This window comes from Xenopus tropicalis, chromosome 2 (genome assembly GCF_000004195.4).
Source record: "Xenopus tropicalis strain Nigerian chromosome 2, UCB_Xtro_10.0, whole genome shotgun sequence".
Taxonomy (NCBI): Eukaryota; Metazoa; Chordata; class Amphibia; order Anura; family Pipidae; genus Xenopus; species Xenopus tropicalis.
In genome coordinates, this window is record NC_030678.2 from 28,917,021 (window position 1) to 28,935,742 (window position 18,722).

At 39.0% G+C, this 18,722-nt stretch overlaps 3 long non-coding RNA genes across 4 annotated transcripts; 1 reads left to right on the forward strand and 2 right to left on the reverse strand.

The window, feature by feature from the left end:
• Positions 1-544: 544 nt before the first annotated feature.
• Positions 545-1,509, forward strand: LOC116408788. The gene is made up of 3 exons (XR_004221245.1): positions 545-594; positions 1,108-1,143; positions 1,451-1,509. It is a non-coding gene; the product is annotated as an uncharacterized LOC116408788 (long non-coding RNA).
• Positions 1,510-4,241: 2,732 nt separating this feature from the next.
• On the reverse strand, positions 4,242-8,864 carry LOC116408783. Of its 2 annotated transcripts, XR_004221237.1 has the most exons (6): positions 8,801-8,864; positions 7,937-7,979; positions 7,021-7,063; positions 6,173-6,215; positions 4,839-4,881; positions 4,242-4,266 (listed from the first exon to the last, which is right to left on the reverse strand). It is a non-coding gene; the product is annotated as an uncharacterized LOC116408783 (long non-coding RNA). The 2 variants fall into 2 exon arrangements; XR_004221238.1 differs by lacking the exons at positions 4,242-4,266; positions 6,173-6,215 and having other exon boundaries at positions 4,858-4,881.
• Positions 8,865-12,856: 3,992 nt separating this feature from the next.
• Positions 12,857-17,940, reverse strand: LOC116408785. The gene is made up of 4 exons (XR_004221242.1): positions 16,723-17,940; positions 16,265-16,298; positions 14,023-14,192; positions 12,857-12,936 (listed from the first exon to the last, which is right to left on the reverse strand). It is a non-coding gene; the product is annotated as an uncharacterized LOC116408785 (long non-coding RNA).
• Between the last annotated feature and the right edge of the window lie 782 nt (positions 17,941-18,722).

An 18,722-nucleotide genomic window follows, 5' to 3' on the forward strand; every position in this document is an offset into this window, starting at 1 on the left:
CATTTTAACTCATAGGCTACTGCCACACGTGCTAGATTCTCGGCTATAGATAAACACAGGCTGAGAATCCGACCCTATGTTCCTAAATGCTTTTTGATGTGTCACCACATCCGGCATTTCCCCTATATAAGTAAATAAGTACCACTGTGTCAGGCAAATAAAAATCACCCTATATTTTATGCAAGACTGTATATCAGATTCTTTAAAACAGAAATATTACAATGTGCAATATCTTTTTCTTACCTTTTATCAATTAGGAGACTCCCGAAATCCCTGATCATAACAACTGTCAGGTAAGAAAAAATATTAGGGTCACAATAGAAAAAGATATTTTGTTAGAATATAAAATCCAGATTGGCTTTGGGGGTGTCCATTTGTTAGGCACCGCCTACTTGGCCAGAAATTAAGGCATCAGCCTTCTTTCTGGTCTGCATACAGAACCATTGCATCAGGCAATGTATTTAAAAGGGCTCAGTTTTTATTGGAGCCATGAAATTATTTTTAAAAAATCTTTCTTTCTGACTTAACCAGGAGGAAGAACTGATCCAAGAGTCTTTGGATGAGCGAGGAGTCCCTCAATCAAACACCTGTGAGGTATGGGCCAAACATATTGCAGGGGGGTCCCAATGTGTTTAAAACGGCTCAGTTTGTATTGGAGCTACAAGGGTCATGCATATATATCTATAAATAATAATATTATTATTTACCCAACAGTGAAAATTATTTAATAACATAGTTTGGTATGAGCAACTGCATTTGAGCAAGTTAGCCTCAGTTAACCAGTCAGCATCTGTTTCTTACCAGTCTTCTAGCGTTTATAAATTGGTTGTTACGATTCCATAGACTCATACATTTTAACTCTTAAGCTACTGCCACACATGCTAGATTCTCGGCTGTGGATAAACACAGGCTGAGAATCCGACCCTATGTTGCTAAATGCTTTTTGATGTGTTATCACATCCGACATTGACCCTATATAAGTAAATAAGTACCACTGTGTCGGGCAAATAAAAATCACCTGATATTTTATGCAAGACTGTATATCAGTTTCTTTAAAACAGAAATATTACAATGAGCAATATGTTTTTCTTACCTTTTTTCGATAAGGAGACTCCCGAAATCCAGGCTGAAAACATCTGTCAGGTAAGAAAAAAAATGATAGGGTCACAATATAAAATGATATTTTATGAGTATATCCAATCCAGATTCACTTTGGGGTGGTAATTTGTTAGGCACCGCCTGCTTGGCCAGAAATTAAGGCCAATGCCCATGGGGGGGCTGATCTTGGCCTTCAGAAAAACACCGGCCACGAATCAGCCCCTACACTGGCATCAGCCTGCTTCCTGGTCTGCACCCAGAACCATTGCGTCAGGCAATGTATTTAAAAGGGCTCAGTTTTTATTGGAGCCATGAAATTATTTTTAAAAATCTTTCTTTCTGACTTAACCAGCAGGAAGAACTGATCCAAGAATCTTTGGATGAGCGAGGAGTCCCTCAATCAAACACCTGTGAGGTATGGGCCAAACATTTTGCAGGGGTCCCAATGTGTTTAAAAGGGCTCAGTTTGTATTGGAGCTACAAGGGTCATGCATATATATCTGTAAAGAATAATATTATTATTTACCCAACAGTGAAAATTATTTACTAACATAGTTTGGTATGGGCAACTGCACTTGAGCAAGTTAGCCTCAGTTAACCAGTCAGCATCTGTTTCTTACCAGTCTTCTAGCGTTTATAAATTGGTTGCTACGATTCCATACACTCATACATTTTAACTCATAGGCTACTGCCACACGTGCTAGATTCTCGGCAGTGGATAAACACAGGCTGAGAATCCGACCCTATGTTCCTAAATGCTTTTTGATGTGTCACCACATCCGGCATTTCCCCTATATAAGTAAATAAGTACCACTGTGTCAGGCAAATAAAAATCACCCTATATTTTATGCAAGACTGTATATCAGATTCTTTAAAACCCTGATCATAACAACTGTCAGGTAAGAAAAAATATTAGGCTCACAATAGAATAAGATATTCTGATAGAATATAAAATCCAGATTGGCTTTGGGGGGGGTCCATTTGTTAGGCACCGCCTACTTGACTAGAAATTAAGGCATCAGCCTTCTTCCTGGTCTGCACCCAGAACCATTGCGTCAGGCAAAGTATTTAAAAGGGCTCTGTTTTTATCGGAGCCATGAATTTATTTTAAAAAAATCTTTCTTTCTGACTTAACCAGGAGGAAGAACTGATAGTGCAGGCGAGAACAAACACCAGCCCCTGCCACTACCAGGTAAGCAGAAAAAAAGATAATGGATACTTCACTAATAATGTAATAACTGACTGGCAGACCCCATTGACTTAATTATAAACTAAGCAGTGTATTAATATTAAAAACTAGGCAGTAGAGACATATCTGATTGGCTACTAGGTACAGTCTACTGACTGTTCCAAAACATTGTCATATTGTATAAGCACCTGATGGCTGGAGGAATGTGCCCTACAGGTATAAAAAAAAAAATATTGATAACTTGCGTTGGCTAATGGGCCTTCAATTTCATAAAGTAACGTCAACTTTTTTCACTCAACCAGGAGGGGCCCTTGGAGGAGCCCAACCAGTGGATCTGCCTGGTAAGCAGTTAAGGAGATGGTATCACAGATTCCTTATGTTATTAGCTTCTTCCTATATGTTGTGTTGCCTTTAACAGAATTTACCATTTAATATGACTCTTTGCAAACAGCTAACTATAGCCAATAAACCCATACCCGTATAACTTGCGATATAAATGTTATTTTGATCCACATATGGATCTGTGCATACAACAGTTATAGCACTGCCCCCACCGCCCCAATTTAGTAGATATCCATGGCTCTGATCAATTTTTCTCTCTTAACCAGGAACCATCTGTTGGATCTGGCAACCCTGTTTGCCAAGTGAGTCTCAAATAATTCAATAATAAAACACCAGTCCCTTAATATAACATATGACCTATTTTACCTTTATAAAATGCTGAGTTGATTTGATAACTTGACTTTTATCTATTAACCAGGAACCAACAGAAACCCCTGGCAACAACAACTGCCAGGTAATTAGTTTTGGTTTTCAGAAGTTTAGGGAATTTGTATTGTAGAAGGTACATTTAAGATACTAAACTACAGAGTTATAGTAAGTTGATTAGATAACTTTCTATGTCTTAGGAGGAGGAGCCAGAGCAGACGATGGAGCCGGCTATAAACAACTGCCATGTAAGCATAAGAGAGGGATGAGAGGGGGCAAATAAAAATCACCCTATATTTTATGAATGCAAGGCTGTATATCAGCTTCTTTAAAAAATATTACAACTTGCAACATCTTTTCTTACCTTTTTTTAATCAGGAGACTCAAGATTTCCCTGATATTAACATCTGTCAGGTAAGACAAAAAAATAGGGTCACAATAGAAAAAGATATTTTAAGAGAATATTAAATTAGAGTTTCACTTTGGGATGGCAATTTTTTAGGCACCGCCTACTTGGCCATAAATTTAGACTAATGCAACATTGGAGGGGGGCTGATCTTGGCCTTCAGAAAAACACCGGCCATGAATCAGCCCCTACACTGGCATCAGCCTTCTTCCTGGTCTGCACACAGAACTATTTTAAAAATCTTTCTTTCTGACTTAACCAGGAAGAAGAACTTATCCAAGAATCTTTGGATGAGCAAGGAGTCCCTCAATTTGACACCTGCGAGGTATGGGCCAAACATTTTGCAGGGGTCCCAATGTGTTTAAAAGGGCTCAGTTTGTATTGGAGCTACAAGGGTCATGCATATATATCTGTAAAGAATAATATTATTATTTACTCAACAGTGAAAATTATTTACTAACATAGTTTGGTATGGGCAACTGCATTTGAGCAAGTTAGCCTCAGTTAACCAGTCAGCATCTGTTTCTTACCAGTCTTCTAGCGTTTATAAATTGGTTGCTACGATTCCATACAATCATACATTTTAACTCATAGGCTACTGCCACACGTGCTAGATTCTCGGTTGTGGGTAAACACAGGCTGAGAATCCGACCCTATGTTCCTAAATGCTTTTTGATGTGTCACCACATCCGGCATTTCCCCTATATAAGTAAATAAGTACCACTGTGTCGGGCAAATAAAAATCACCCTATATTTTATACAAGACTGTATATCAGATTCTTTACAACAGAAATATTACAATGTGCAATATCTTTTTCTTACCTTTTATCAATTAGGAGACTCCCGAAAGCCCTGATCATAACATCTGTCAGGTAAGAAAAAATATTAGGGTCACAATAGAAAAAGATATTTTGATAGAATATAAAATCCAGATTGGCTTTGGGGGGGTCCATTTGTTAGGCACCGCCTACTTGGCCAGAAATTAAGGCATCAGCCTTCTTTCTGGTCTGCATACAGAACCATTGCGTCAGGCAATGTATTTAAAAGGGCTCAGTTTTTATTGGAGCCATGAAATTATTTAAAAAAAATCTGAGCAAAATTTGAGCAAGTTAGCCTCAGTTAACCAGTCAGCATCTGTTTCTTACCAGTCTTCTAGCATTTATAAATTGGTTGCTATGATTGCATACACTCATACATTTTAACTCATAAGCTACTGCCACACATGCTAGATTCTCGGCTGTGGATAAACACAGGCTGAGAATCCGACCCTATGTTCCTAAATGCTTTTTGATGTGTTATCACATCCGGCATTGACCCTATATAAGTAAATAAGTACAACTGTGTCGGGCAAATAAAAATCACCTGATATTTTATGCAAGACTGTATATCAGTTTCTTTAAAACAGAAATATTACAATGAGCAATATGTTTTTCTTACCTTTTTTCGATCAGGAGACTCCCGAAATCAAGGCTGATAACATCTGTCAGGTAATAAAAAAATGTTAGGGTCACAATATAAAATGATATTTTATGAGTATATCCAATCCAGATTCACTTTGGGGTGGTAATTTGTTAGGCACCGCCTGCTTGGCCAGAAATTAAGGCCAATGCCCATAGGGGGGCTGATCTTGGCCTTCAGAAAAACACCGGCCACGAATCAGCCCCTACACTGGAATCAGCCTTCTTCCTGGTCTGCACCCAGAACCATTGCGTCAGGCAATGTATTTAAAGGAGAAGGAAAGGCTAAGTCACTTGGGGGTGCCAAAATGTTAGGCACCCCCAAGTGACTTAGAACGCCTACCTTGTACCCCGGGCTGGTGCCCCTGTACGGAGGGAACAGCACCAGCCCGGGGTAGCTGCCGGCGCTTCCTCCTTCCTCCTCGCTTGCGCGCGCATGCGCAGTAGAGTGAAAAGCCGAACTTAAACATTAAAGTCGGCTTTTCACTCTACTGCGCATGCGCCGGCCGGCGGATTTCGCCGGCAGCGCGCAAAGGAAGGAGGAAGCGGTGTCTACAGGTGCCCCGGGCTGGTGCTGTTCCCTCCGTACAGGGGCACAAGCCCGGGGTACAAGGTAGGCGCTCTAAGTCACTTGGGGGTGCCTAACATTTTGGCACCCCCAAGTGACTTAGCCTTTCCTTCTCCTTTAAAAGGGCTCAGTTTTTATTGGAGCCATGAAATTATTTTTAAAAATCTTTCTTTCTGACTTAACAAGGAGGAAGAACTGATCCAAGAATCTTTGGATGAGCAAGGAGTCCCTCAATTTGACACCTGCGAGGTATGGGCCAAACATTTTGCAGGGGTCCCAATGTGTTTAAAAGGGCTCAGTTTGTATTGGAGCTGCAAGGGTCATGCATATATATCTGTAAAGAATAATATTATTATTTACTCAACAGTGAAAATTATTTACTAACATAGTTTGGTATGGGCAACTGCATTTGAGCAAGTTAGCCTCAGTTAACCAGTCAGCATCTGTTTCTTACCAGTCTTCTAGCGTTTATAAATTGGTTGCTACGATTCCATACAATCATACATTTTAACTCATAGGCTACAGCCACACGTGCTAGATACTCGGTTGTGGATAAACACAGGCTGAGAATCCGACCCTATGTTCCTAAATGCTTTTTGATGTGTCACCAGATCCGGCATTTCCCCTATATAAGTAAATAAGTACCACTGTGTCGGGCAAATAAAAATCACCCTATATTTTATACAAGACTGTATATCAGATTCTTTACAACAGAAATATTACAATGTGCAATATCTTTTTCTTACCTTTTATCAATTAGGAGACTCCCGAAAGCCCTGATCATAACATCTGTCAGGTAAGAAAAAATATTAGGGTCACAATAGAAAAAGATATTTTGATAGAATATAAAATCCAGATTGGCTTTGGGGGGTCCATCTGTTAGGCACCGCCTACTTGGCCAGAAATTAAGGCATCAGCCTTCTTTCTGGTCTGCATACAGAACCATTGCGTCAGGCAATGTATTTAAAAGGGCTCAGTTTTTATTGGAGCCATGAAATTATTTAAAAAAAATCTTTCTATCTGACTTAACCAGGAGGAAGAACTGATCCAAGAATCTTTGGATGAGCCCGGAGTCCCTCAATCAAACACCTGTGAGGTATGGGCCAAACATATTGCAGGGGGGTCCCAATGTGTTTAAAACGGCTCAGTTTGTATTAGAGCTACAAGAGTCATGCATATATATCTGAAAGAATAATATTATTATTTACCCAACAGTGAAAATTATTTACTAACATAGTTTGGTATGGGCAACTGCATTTGAGTAAGTTAGCCTCAGTTAACCAGTCAGCATCTGTTTCTTACCAGTCTTCTAGCATTTATAAATTGGTTGCTACGATTGCATACACTCATACATTTTAACTCATAAGCTACTGCCACACATGCTAGATTCTCGGCTGTGGATAGACACAGGCTGAGAATCCGACCCTATGTTCCTAAATGCTTTTTGATGTGTTATCACATCCGGCATTGACCCTATATAAGTAAATAAGTACAACTGTGTCGGGCAAATAAAAATCACCTGATATTTTATGCAAGACTGTATATCAGTTTCTTTAAAACAGAAATATTACAATGAGCAATATGTTTTTCTTACCTTTTTTCGATCAGGAGACTCCCGAAATCCAGGCTGATAACATCTGTCAGGTAATAAAAAAATGTTAGGGTCACAATATAAAATGATATCTTATGAGTATATCCAATCCAGATTAACTTTGGGGTGGTAATTTGTTAGGCACCGCCTGCTTGGCCAGAAATTAAGGCCAATGCCCATAGGGGGGCTGATCTTGGCCTTCAGAAAAACACCGGCCACGAATCAGCCCCTACACTGGAATCAGCCTTCTTCCTGGTCTGCACCCAGAACCATTGCGTCAGGCAATGTATTTAAAAGGGCTCAGTTTTTATGGGAGCCATGAAATTATTTTTAAAAATCTTTCTTTCTGACTTAACAAGGAGGAAGAACTGATCCAAGAATCTTTGGATGAGCAAGGAGTCCCTCAATTTAACACCTGCGAGGTATGGGCCAAACATTTTGCAGGGGTCCCAATGTGTTTAAAAGGGCTCAGTTTATATTGGAGCAACAAGGTTCATGCATATATATCTGTAAAGAATAATATTATTATTTACCCAACAGTGAAAATTATTTACTAACATAGTTTGGTATGGGCAACTGCATTTGAGCAAGTTAGCCTCAGTAAACCAGTCAGCATCTGTTTCTTACCAGTCTTCTAGCGTTTATAAATTGGTTGCTACGATTCCATACACTCATACATTTTAACTCATAGGCTACTGCCACACGTGCTAGATTCTCGGCTGTGGATAAACAAAGGCTGAGAATCCGACCCTATGTTCCTAAATGCTTTTTGATGTGTCACCACACCCGGCATTACCCCTATATAAGTAAATAAGTACCACTGTGTTGGGCAAATAAAAATCACCCTATATTTTATGCAAGATTGTATATCTGATTCTTTAAAACAGAAATATTACAATGTGCAATATCTTTTTCTTACCTTTTATCAATTAGGAGACTCCCGAAAGCCCTGATAATAACACCTGTCAGGTAAGAGAAAATATTAGGGTCACAATAGATAAAGATATTTTAAGAGAATATTAAATTAGAGTTTCGCTTTGGGGTGGCAATTTGTTATGCACCGCCTACTTGGCCATAAATTTAGACTAATGCAACATGGGAGGGGGGCTGATCTTGGCCTTCAGAAAAACACCGGCCACGAATCAGCCCCTACACTGGCATCAGCCTTCTTCTTGGTCTGCACCCAGAACCATTTTAAAAATCTTTCTGTCTGACTTAACTAGGAGGAAGAACTTCTCCAAGAATCTTTGGATGAGAGAGGAGTCCCTCAATTTGACACCTGTGAGGTATGGGCCAAACATTTTGCAGGGGTCCCAATGTGTTTAAAAGGGCTCAGTTTGTATTGGAGCTACAAGGGTCATGCATATATATCTGTAAAGAATAATATTATTATTTACCAAACAGTGAAAATTATTTACTAACATAGTTTGGTATGGGCAACTGCATTTGAGCAAGTTAGCCTCAGTTAACCAGTCAGCATCTGTTTCTTTCCAGTCTTCTAGCGTTTATAAATTGGTTGCTACGATTCCATACACTCATACATTTTAACTCATAGGCTACTGCCACACATGCTAGATTCTCGGTTGTGGATAAACACAGGCTGAGAATCCGACCCTATGTTCCTAAATGCTTTTTGATGTGTCACCACATCCGGCATTTCCCCTATATAAGTAAATAAGTACCACTGTGTCAGGCAAATAAAAATAACCCTATATTTTATGCAAGACTGTATATCAGATTCTTTAAAACAGAAATATTACAATGTGCAATATCTTTTTCTTACCTTTTATCAATTAGGAGACTCCCGAAAGCCCTGATCATAACATCTGTCAGGTAAGAAAAAATATTAGGGTCACAATAGAAAAAGATATTCTGATAGAATATAAAATCCAGATTGGCTTTGGGGGGGGGTCCATTTGTTAGGCACCGCCTACTTGACTAGAAGTTAAGGCATCAGCCTTCTTCCTGGTCTGCACCCAGAACCATTGCTTCAGGCAAAGTATTTAAAAGGGCTCTGTTTTTATCGGAGCCATGAATTTATTTTAAAAAAATCTTTCTTTCTGACTTAACCAGGAGGAAGAACTGATAGTGCAGGTGAGAACAAACACCAGCCCCTGCCACTACCAGGTAAGCAGAAAATAAGATAATGGATACTTCACTAATAATGTAATAACTGACTGGCAGACCCCATTGACTAAATTATAAACTAAGCATTGTATTAATATTAAAAACTAGGCAGTAGAGACATATCTGATTGGCTACTAGGTACAGTCTACTGACTGTTCCAAAACATTGTCATATTGCATAAGCACCTGATGGCTGGAGGAATGTGCCCTACAGGTATAAAAAAAAAATATTGATAACTTGCGTTGGCTAATGGGCCTTCAATTCCATAAAGTAACGTCAACTTTTTTCACTCAACCAGGAGGAGCCCTTGGAAGAGCCCAACCAGTGGATCTGCCTGGTAAGCAGTTAAGGAGATGGTATCACAGATTCCTTATGTTATTAGCTTCTTCCTATATGTTGTGTTGCCTTTAACAGAATTTACCATTTAATATGACCGTTTGCAAACAGCTAACTATAGCCAATAAACCCATACCCGTATAATATGCGATATAAATGTTATTTTGATCCACATATGGATCTGTGCATACAACAGTTATAGCACTGCCCCCACCGCCCCAATTTAGTAGATATCCATGGCTCTGATCAATTTTTCTCTCTTAACCAGGAACCATCTGTTGGATCTGACAACCCTGTTTGCCAAGTGAGTATCAAATAATTCAATAATAAAACACCAGTCCCTTAATATAACATATGACTTATTTTACCTTTATAAAATGCTGAGTTGATTTGATAACTTGACTTTTATCTATTAACCAGGAACCAACAGAAACCCCTGGCAACAACAACTGTCAGGTAAGTAGGTTTGGTTTTCAGAAGTTTAGGGAATTTGTATTGTACAAGGTACATTTAAGATACTAAACTACAGAGTTATAGTAAGTTGATTAGATAACTTTCTATGTCTTAGGAGGAGGAGCCAGAGCAGACGATGGAGCCGGCTATGAACAACTGCCATGTAAGCATAAGAGAGGGATGAGAGGGGGCAAATTAAAATCACCCTATATTTTATGAATGCAAGGCTGTATATCAGCTTCTTTAAAAAATATTACAACTTGCAACATCTTTTCTTACCTTTTTTTAATCAGGAGACTCCAGATTTCCCTGATATTAACATCTGTCAGGTAAGACAAAATAATAGGGTCACAATAGAAAAAGATATTTTAAGACAATATTAAATTAGAGTTTCACTTTGGGGTGGCAATTTTTTGGCACCGCCTACTTGGCCATAAATTTAAACTAATGCCACATGGGAGGGGGGCTGATCTTGGCCTTCAGAAAAACACCGGCCACGAATCAGCCCCTACACTGGCATCAGCCTTCTTCCTGGTCTTCATACAGAACCATTGCGTCAGGCAATGTATTTAAAAGGGCTCCATTTATATTGGAGCCATGAAATTATTTTTAAAAATCTTTCTTCCTGACTTAACCAGGAGGAAGAACTTATTCAAGAATCTTTGGATGAGCCCGGAGTCCCTCAATTTGACACCTGCGAGGTATGGGCCAAACATTTTGCAGGGGTCCCAATGTGTTTAAAAGGGCTCAGTTTGTATTGGAGCTACAAGGGTCATGCAGATATATCTATAAAGAATTTTGTTTGTCCCTGAGGAAGAGCACAGATTGTGCTCGAAACGTTGGAATTTCTTCAATAAAACCACTTTTTCTTTTGTATCAAGTCCCTGTGTGTGCGGCACTCTTTCTATTCTATAAAAAATAATAATATTATTTACTCAACAGTGAAAATTATTTACTAACATAGTTTGGTATGGGCAACTGCATTTGAGCAAGTTAGCCTCAGTTAACCAGTCAGCATCTGTTTCTTACCAGTCTTCTAGCATTTATAAATTGGTTGCTACGATTCCATACAATCATACATTTTAACTCATAGGCTACTGCCACACGTGCTAGATTCTCGGTTGTGGATAAACACAGGCTGAGAATCCGACCCTATGTTCCTAAATGCTTTTTGATGTGTCACCACATCCGGCATTTCCCCTATATAAGTAAATAAGTACCACTGTGTCGGGCAAATAAAAATCACCCTATATTTTATACAAGACTGTATATCAGATTCTTTAAAACAGAAATATTACAATGTGCAATATATTTTTCTTACCTTTTATCAATTAGGAGACTCCCAAAATCCCTGATCATAACATCTGTCAGGTAAGAAAAAATATTAGGGTCACAATAGAAAAATAAATTTTGATAGAATATAAAATCCAGATTGGCTTTGGGGGGGTCCATTTGTTAGGCACCGCCTACTTGGCCAGAAATTAAGGCATCAGCCTTCTTTCTGGTCTGCATACAGAACCATTGCGTCAGGCAATGTATTTAAAAGGGCTCCGTTTTTATTGGAGCCATGAAATTATTTTAAAAAAATCTTTCTTTCTGACTTAACAAGGAGGAAGAACTTATCCAGGAATCTTTGGATGAGCCCGGAGTCCCTCAATCAAACACCTGTGAGGTATGGGGCAAATATTTTGCAGGGGGTCCCAATGTGTTTAAAAGGGCTCAGTTTGTATTGGAGCAACAAGGGTCATGCATATATATCAATAAAGAATAATAATATTATTTACCCAACAGTGAAAATTATTTACTAACATAGTTTGGTATGGGCAACTGCATTTGAGCAAGTTAGCCTCAGTTAACCAGTCAGCATCTGTTTCTTACCAGTCTTCTAGCGTTTATAAATTGGTTGCTACGATTCCATACACTCATAAATTTTAACTCATAAGCTACTGCCACACATGCTAGATTCTCGGCTGTGGATAAACACAGGCTGAGAATCCGACCCTATCATCCTAAATGCTTTTTGATGTGTCATCACATGCGGCATTGACCCTATATAAGTAAATAAGTACCACTGTGTTGGGCAAATAAAAATCACCTGATATTTTATGCAAGACTGTATATCAGTTTCTTTAAAACCGAAATATTACAATGAGCAATGTTTTTCTTACCTTTTTTTCAATCAGGAGACTCCCGAAATCCAGGCTGATAACATCTGTCAGGTAAGAAAAAAAATTTATAGGGTCACAATAGAAAAAGATATTTTATAAGTATATCCAATCCAGATTCACTTTGGTGTGGTAATTTGTTAGGCACCGCCTGCTTGGCCAGAAATTAAGGCCAATGCCCATAGGGGGGCTGATCTTGGCCTTCAGAAAAACACCGGCCAAGTATCAGCCCCTACACTGGCATCAGCCTTCTTCCTGGTCTGCACCCAGAATCATTGTGTCAGGCAATGTGTTTAAAAGGACTCAGTTTTTATTGGAGCCATTAAATTATTTTTAAAATCTTTTTATTCTGACTTAACAAGGAGGAAGAACTGAGCTACATGGGTCATGAACAATATCTGTAAATAATAATAATAATAATATCATCTACACAACAGTGAAAATTATTAACTAACATAGTTTAACTGAGGCTAACTTACTCAAATGCAGTTGCCCATACCAACCAGTCAGCCTCTGTTTCTTACTGGTCTTCTATCGTGTATAAATTAGAAAATAAAAACATATGATTAGTTGCTACGATTACATATACTCATACAAGCTTACGGGCTAATTACAGATGCTAGATTCTTGGTCTGTGGATAAACACAGGCAAAGGATCCGATCCTATGTTCCTAAATGCTTTTTCGTGTGCCACCACATCCGGCATTGACCCTATATAAGTAAATAAGTACCACTGTGTCAGAAAAATCAAAATCACCCTATATTATAACCAAGATTGTATTTACCTTGTCTTTCCCTTTCTTAACCAGGAGGCTCCTGCGATCAACGATCCTGAGATCTGCCAGGTAAAAAGAAATTATATGGTCAAAATACCAAACTTCTTTAAAGCACCCTCTACTCTCTAACATTGGCCAGGGTTATGCAGAGTAGTTACAAATGTTGCGCAAAAATTCTTTGCGAAAAATTTGTTGTATGAAAAAAACTTTCATGCATTTTTTTGTGACGCACATCATTTTTGCTGTTTCCTAAATTTTTCGGGACAGATTTGCTAATCACTACTCTGCACATCACACTGGATTGTTTTTATCAGGCACAAGGTGCAGAACTGCTTTCCGAATGAGCACTTAAGGGCACACATTTGCACCACTAAGTGTTCTTGCAGTGCTCTCGGGGGTCTAAGTAAATGACCCTTATGTCTCAGATATAACCAGATTGAATTCATACTGGCTCATTTGTTTCTAAACCAGGTTTATTTCAGAATATATATATTATTAAGCTAAACTGATACAGTAAAAGACTTTTTTCCCTCTCGAAACCAGGATGAATCAGAAAGCCTCCCTCAGCAGGCAGAAGTGGAGCAGGTGAGTAACACCAACTCCTGCCACTGCAAGGTAAGGAGTAAATAACCATAACAATCATTTTATCATATCTTTTAGTGAACTGAGCGATCCTATTACATTTTCTCTCTTAACCAGGAAACCCTGGAAGAAAGTGAAGATCCTCAACCTGAGATCTGTGAGGTAACCAGCAAACACTTGTATTATGTAAAAGAGAAACACAATTATATTAAAATATCCAACTCGGCTACCTAAAATCCATTGTGAACGTTTCTCTAGGAAGCCGAATAGATCTAATATAACATGTTTTAATGACACTTTTAAGCTCTCAATGAGATGGTTGAGAAACTGTATTTTTATTTACCAGGCGTCACCAAAAGAAACTGGCACCAACACCAGCCAGGAAGAGGGCTCTGTAAAGGAACTGAGCAAAGAGGGCGTGAAAGATCTTAAGGAGGTTTGAGCTTAATTTAATATTTTTTCTCTCAATATAACATTAAATCATTTTAAACCTATTTGGACTCCGAGCAGGCCCCCTATCCATCCGCATCATGCAAACTCTTATGTAGGCCCCATTCCACTCTTACCTAAAGGTCAAATGCACAAGGGCTCCATGGGGTGGTTGGGCACCACTTTTTGCCTCCGTCACCACTTTTTCCCTCCGTTGCCATCCTCTCAGGTCTTCCACATCTCTCATTGCCCTTCTAGAACATGCACACTCAAGCCAAGATCCAGGCAGGCTTCACTATACATACTCCTGCAATCAGAGCAATAAGGGTTTTAAAAGAACGGGCACTGCAAAACATAACAACCCTCAAGCCCGCTCCAAAGCTCTATCTCCCCTTATTTATGGGCAGAGATATATACATTTGGGTGTTGCAGTTCTACTTTAAGATCGAAGGTTCAGTTTATATAACACATTTTCTTTCACAGGAATCTGGCACTACCATCTGCCGGCCCCAGATCTCCAAAAGACAGCGAGTGGAACCTCCAACCAACGAGGTGGGTCTCAATGAGGTTTTAAAAAAAAGATCTTATTCAACTTTTTCATTAATTTATATTTAAAGGGCCTTTCCCCTTTTCAATTCTTCTGGACAATGAGCTGCTCTTATCTCAAAGCCCAGTGGTTCAGCTTGTGTGGGAGAGAGGGATTTTTTTTTAAAGAGGGTTTAAACTATAAGCAAAGTATAGTTCAGAACATGGCCTGTTCCTTAAACCAAAGTTGTAAATATTGTCTATTTAAGCACCTGCACCTTCAGGGTTCGGTTCATATAACAAAAATGTTCTCTGTTTTAACCAAGATGTACCAGAGAAAACTGCCAGTCTATTATAAACATCCTATGTATGAGCCAAACTACTTTAACTAACATACTGGCACCATATAGTAAATTAATACTTTCCTTGTTCTACAAAATATAATGTTAGCAGTTCCATAAAATGAGTTGGTCTGATTAAATCCCTTTTTTCTTCCTCAGGGGAATAACACCATCTCACTCACTGAGAAATACCCAGTAAGTAGCTGTAAAACTGTATTTTGGCTTAAATTTTCCAGCCGCCAGTCTTCTACCCTCTGTTTCCTCTTACACCTTATGGGCTTCTCACATGTTAGAAAGTTTATTTGTCCAACTGCATAATATTAGTTTTTCACATTTTCAATGTTATTTTTTAGGAGCCCGGGAGATATTTAAAATTGGGGAAACCAATCGGAGAGGACCCCAACGGAGTGATTTACATTGTAAGATATTATATTCTGTGTTAAAATGTGTGTTCTTTTGGGTTATTCTGTAATTCTGTCCATTGGTTGTGCCCTCTAGAGTATTGTCCTTTCTGTGTTTTCCTTGTGCTTCAGAAGCAGCCAATAAACCTTTCCATATTTACATGCTTCTCTATATTTGCTTTCCCATACTGTTTTGTAAGTAATGATCACTGAGCTTCTTTTCCTACAGGGATGGCACCTAAACAGACGGATGGAGGTGGCCATTGTAATCGTGAAAGATCAAGAGGTAATGTGTCTTCATGATTACTGTAATTAGATACTAATTAGCCTTTGAAAAGGCTAAGTGAAATACCCTGGTCCCTAATAACTATATAACTGTAACTTAAGAAATACAGTTTGATATTAAAGAACTAAAGGAGTCTCCGTCATATTATACAATACTCATGTAGAGATATAACAAAGCTGTCATTTTTCATAACGACAAGTTAGGTTGGGGTATTTGAAATTGTTATTGTATCCATTTTATTTACCTTGTTACTTTTTTTTGAAACTAGAAGCAAAAGGAAGTCCAACAAGAAGTTGAAGTCCTTCAAATGGTGTCAGGCCACCAAAATATCGTGGATTTCTATGGGGCTTATTACCATCAGGCCTCACGGACACCATCGCCACCTGAAGGACTTTGGGTAAGGAAATGTTTATTCGGAGAGGTTACACATTTATGTAGCAAATATGCCAATTTATACTGATCTAATACACAAGTTAGCATTTTGGATGCAAACATGATCCAGTTTGGTAAGAAACAGTTGCAGCTGATATTGCAGTCACACCAAGACTTTAAGCTACAAAGCCTTTTCCTCGGGTTCCCAATAAAATTTTAGGTACAGTAAATAAAATAGTTGACCAAATATTCTTTATTTGTTTTCTAGATTGCTACTGAGTTTATCACTGGTGCCACTCTACAAGACCTTATTGGCACCACAAAGCACTTAGGAGAAAGGTGGATCTCCTATATCTGCAAACATATAATCACGGTAGGTCACATGTTGAACTCCTTGGTGCTATTCTGCCTATTTCTAATTAATCAAAGAGTACAAAACTATTTATATACTTACTTTTGCTTTCTTGATTTCTCAGGGCCTTTTCCACCTGCAAAAAAAGAACATCATCCACCATGACATTAAGCCCGGGAACATCCTTATCACCTCCTTCGGAGAGGTGAAGATTGGTAAGTGATGCTTAGAATGTCAACACAAGGATATTTTTTTCTCCGTGGTGTTTATTGGTAGCTAGCATTTCAAAATGAACATTAACATTCCTGCTTTTCTCATACAATTTCAGGCGAATTTGGCTTTGCCACTGTTGGAGCAGCGAGCAGCAGTACTTCTGGGACAACAACATACATGGCTCCAGAAGTACTGGCTAATTTTGGTAACAACAAGCTTGAGTATGACCATAAGGTATTGTGATGTCTTCCCGTTCTTTATAGTTTAGAGTTAATGTCTCCTTTATATAAAATGTATGTCACTTACACGCGTTTAACTGCATGGAATTTTCCACTCACTTTACTTACCCCTCTCATAACAGACAATGCAGAGCTGTAATGTGGTTTTTGTGATACGAGAATCTGAAATGAGAGAGTGAAATGCATTTTAGGTGCAGGACACAAGAATATTAGAAACCAACTTCATCTGACTGCTTATGCTTTATGGGCATGTTACACTCCATGTAACACACAAGACTCTCAGTTTGGGGACATAAAAGTCACAGCACTTTACTACTTGATTATAATTTTCTAATGGATTTATTATTGTGCATCCTAAATAGAATCACTATCAGGGTGTGGGTGGATAGGGATCAGAAGTATCTGGATCATCTGCAACTTGAATTATTGCCATGTACTCTGTGTATATTCTTCTCTAATAACTGTCTTTCCCCATATTTTCATATTCAGGCTGACATCTGGTCACTCGGCATTGCAGCCATTGAAATGGCGGAGGGACATCTCTGTAAGTAAACCCTAGTGTGTGCGCGTATATACTATACTGCATGTAGAACTGTTAGTAGCATGGTCATTTATGTGTCACACCGTAACATAGAATATTATTAAATATTAAAAACAAAGGGGCTGATTTACTAAAATTTGAATTTGCTTTGTTTCCATAATACACCATTTTTTGAGTATGTAAAGAACTGGCAGCTAAAACCTGGCAAGCTCCTGTATAGGCCAATAAAAAGGTGTATTTTCCATTTTTAAGCTATTTTAAGATACAAGTTTTTGAAACAATTGTAAACATCATGTCAGTTGAGTAAAAAAAAAAAACACATACACAATTGAGTTACAGAATTTACAGAATTTAAGTGAATCACCCCAAATGTTGTATTCATCAGTCGTCATATTTTTGTGTTGTATCTTTACATCCTAGCATTCAGCAAACTTCCACCACAGAAGCTGCTTGAGAAAATAACACGCGGTCCCATCCCAGCATTAACACCATGGGGAAAATGGTGAGTCCCTTTCACTAGAATAGGAAAAGGCAGTGAGGGGGTGGTGGGGAAACGGAAACAGAAAAGAGGTGGAGAGGGTGGGGAAATGGAATAGGCAGTTAGGGGAAGAGCGGGAACATGGAAAGGGTATAATAAGGTGTGTGAATGAGAAAGAGAGTTAGGAAAGGTAGGGAAATAGGCAAGGTAGAGGTTATGGTGAGGGGGACATTGGGATATGAGGTAAAGTAAGGATGGGGAAAGGGATAAATGGGTAAATGAGGGCAGGTAAATGCAGTAAGATGCCATAGCCAGTTGGGCTGGTGGGGGGCTGTTTGGGTCTATATGTACTTGAAATGCCAGGGCCTATTAAGTGTCCCAGTCCGGGCTGAAATAAGGGTGAAGGTGAGGTGTAATATGTGTAGCTCTTGAATGCACAAATGCAGACTCTCGTGCTGAGCTTGAGATCTTGGGGCTGTTATCTGGCAGCCAATACAAGCCAGGCTAAGATGTTGGAAAAACCAGAAAGACAGTATTGTGGTCACAGGTAAATGTACCCTAATAATTCAGGGTTCGTAAGTAAGCACAATAGAACCCCATATCAGGCAGAGCAGTTGAACCTTTAGAAGGGAATGGGCTCACCCTCTATTGCTGTCTTGAACAGCCCCTATCTGCCTGTGTTGTGATTGGGTACAGAGTGGTAGGATCAGGGAGATGCCATCACAATGATTAACAAGGCAGTGAGGAACTTTAAAGGGAGGATAATGGGGCATACAGGACACTTGGCTGTGCTGATTCTATTAACAGACTGTTAAACGTGTGAACTCTGGGAAATGAGCTATTATGTATATGAACAATTATAATATATAATATAATTTTCCCATCGTTTCTTTTTTCCAGGAGCGACGAGTTCCATTTCTTTATATCAGAGTGCCTGCAGAGAGATCCATCTAGAAGACCGTCTGCAAGGCAACTTCTGTCACACCCTTTCATCGGAGAGATCAGGGGTGAAAGGGGGGTGCAGAAGAATATTGCGCAACAGCTGCACAGAGGTAAGGGGAACTGCTCATTCTCATTATAGGTCACACA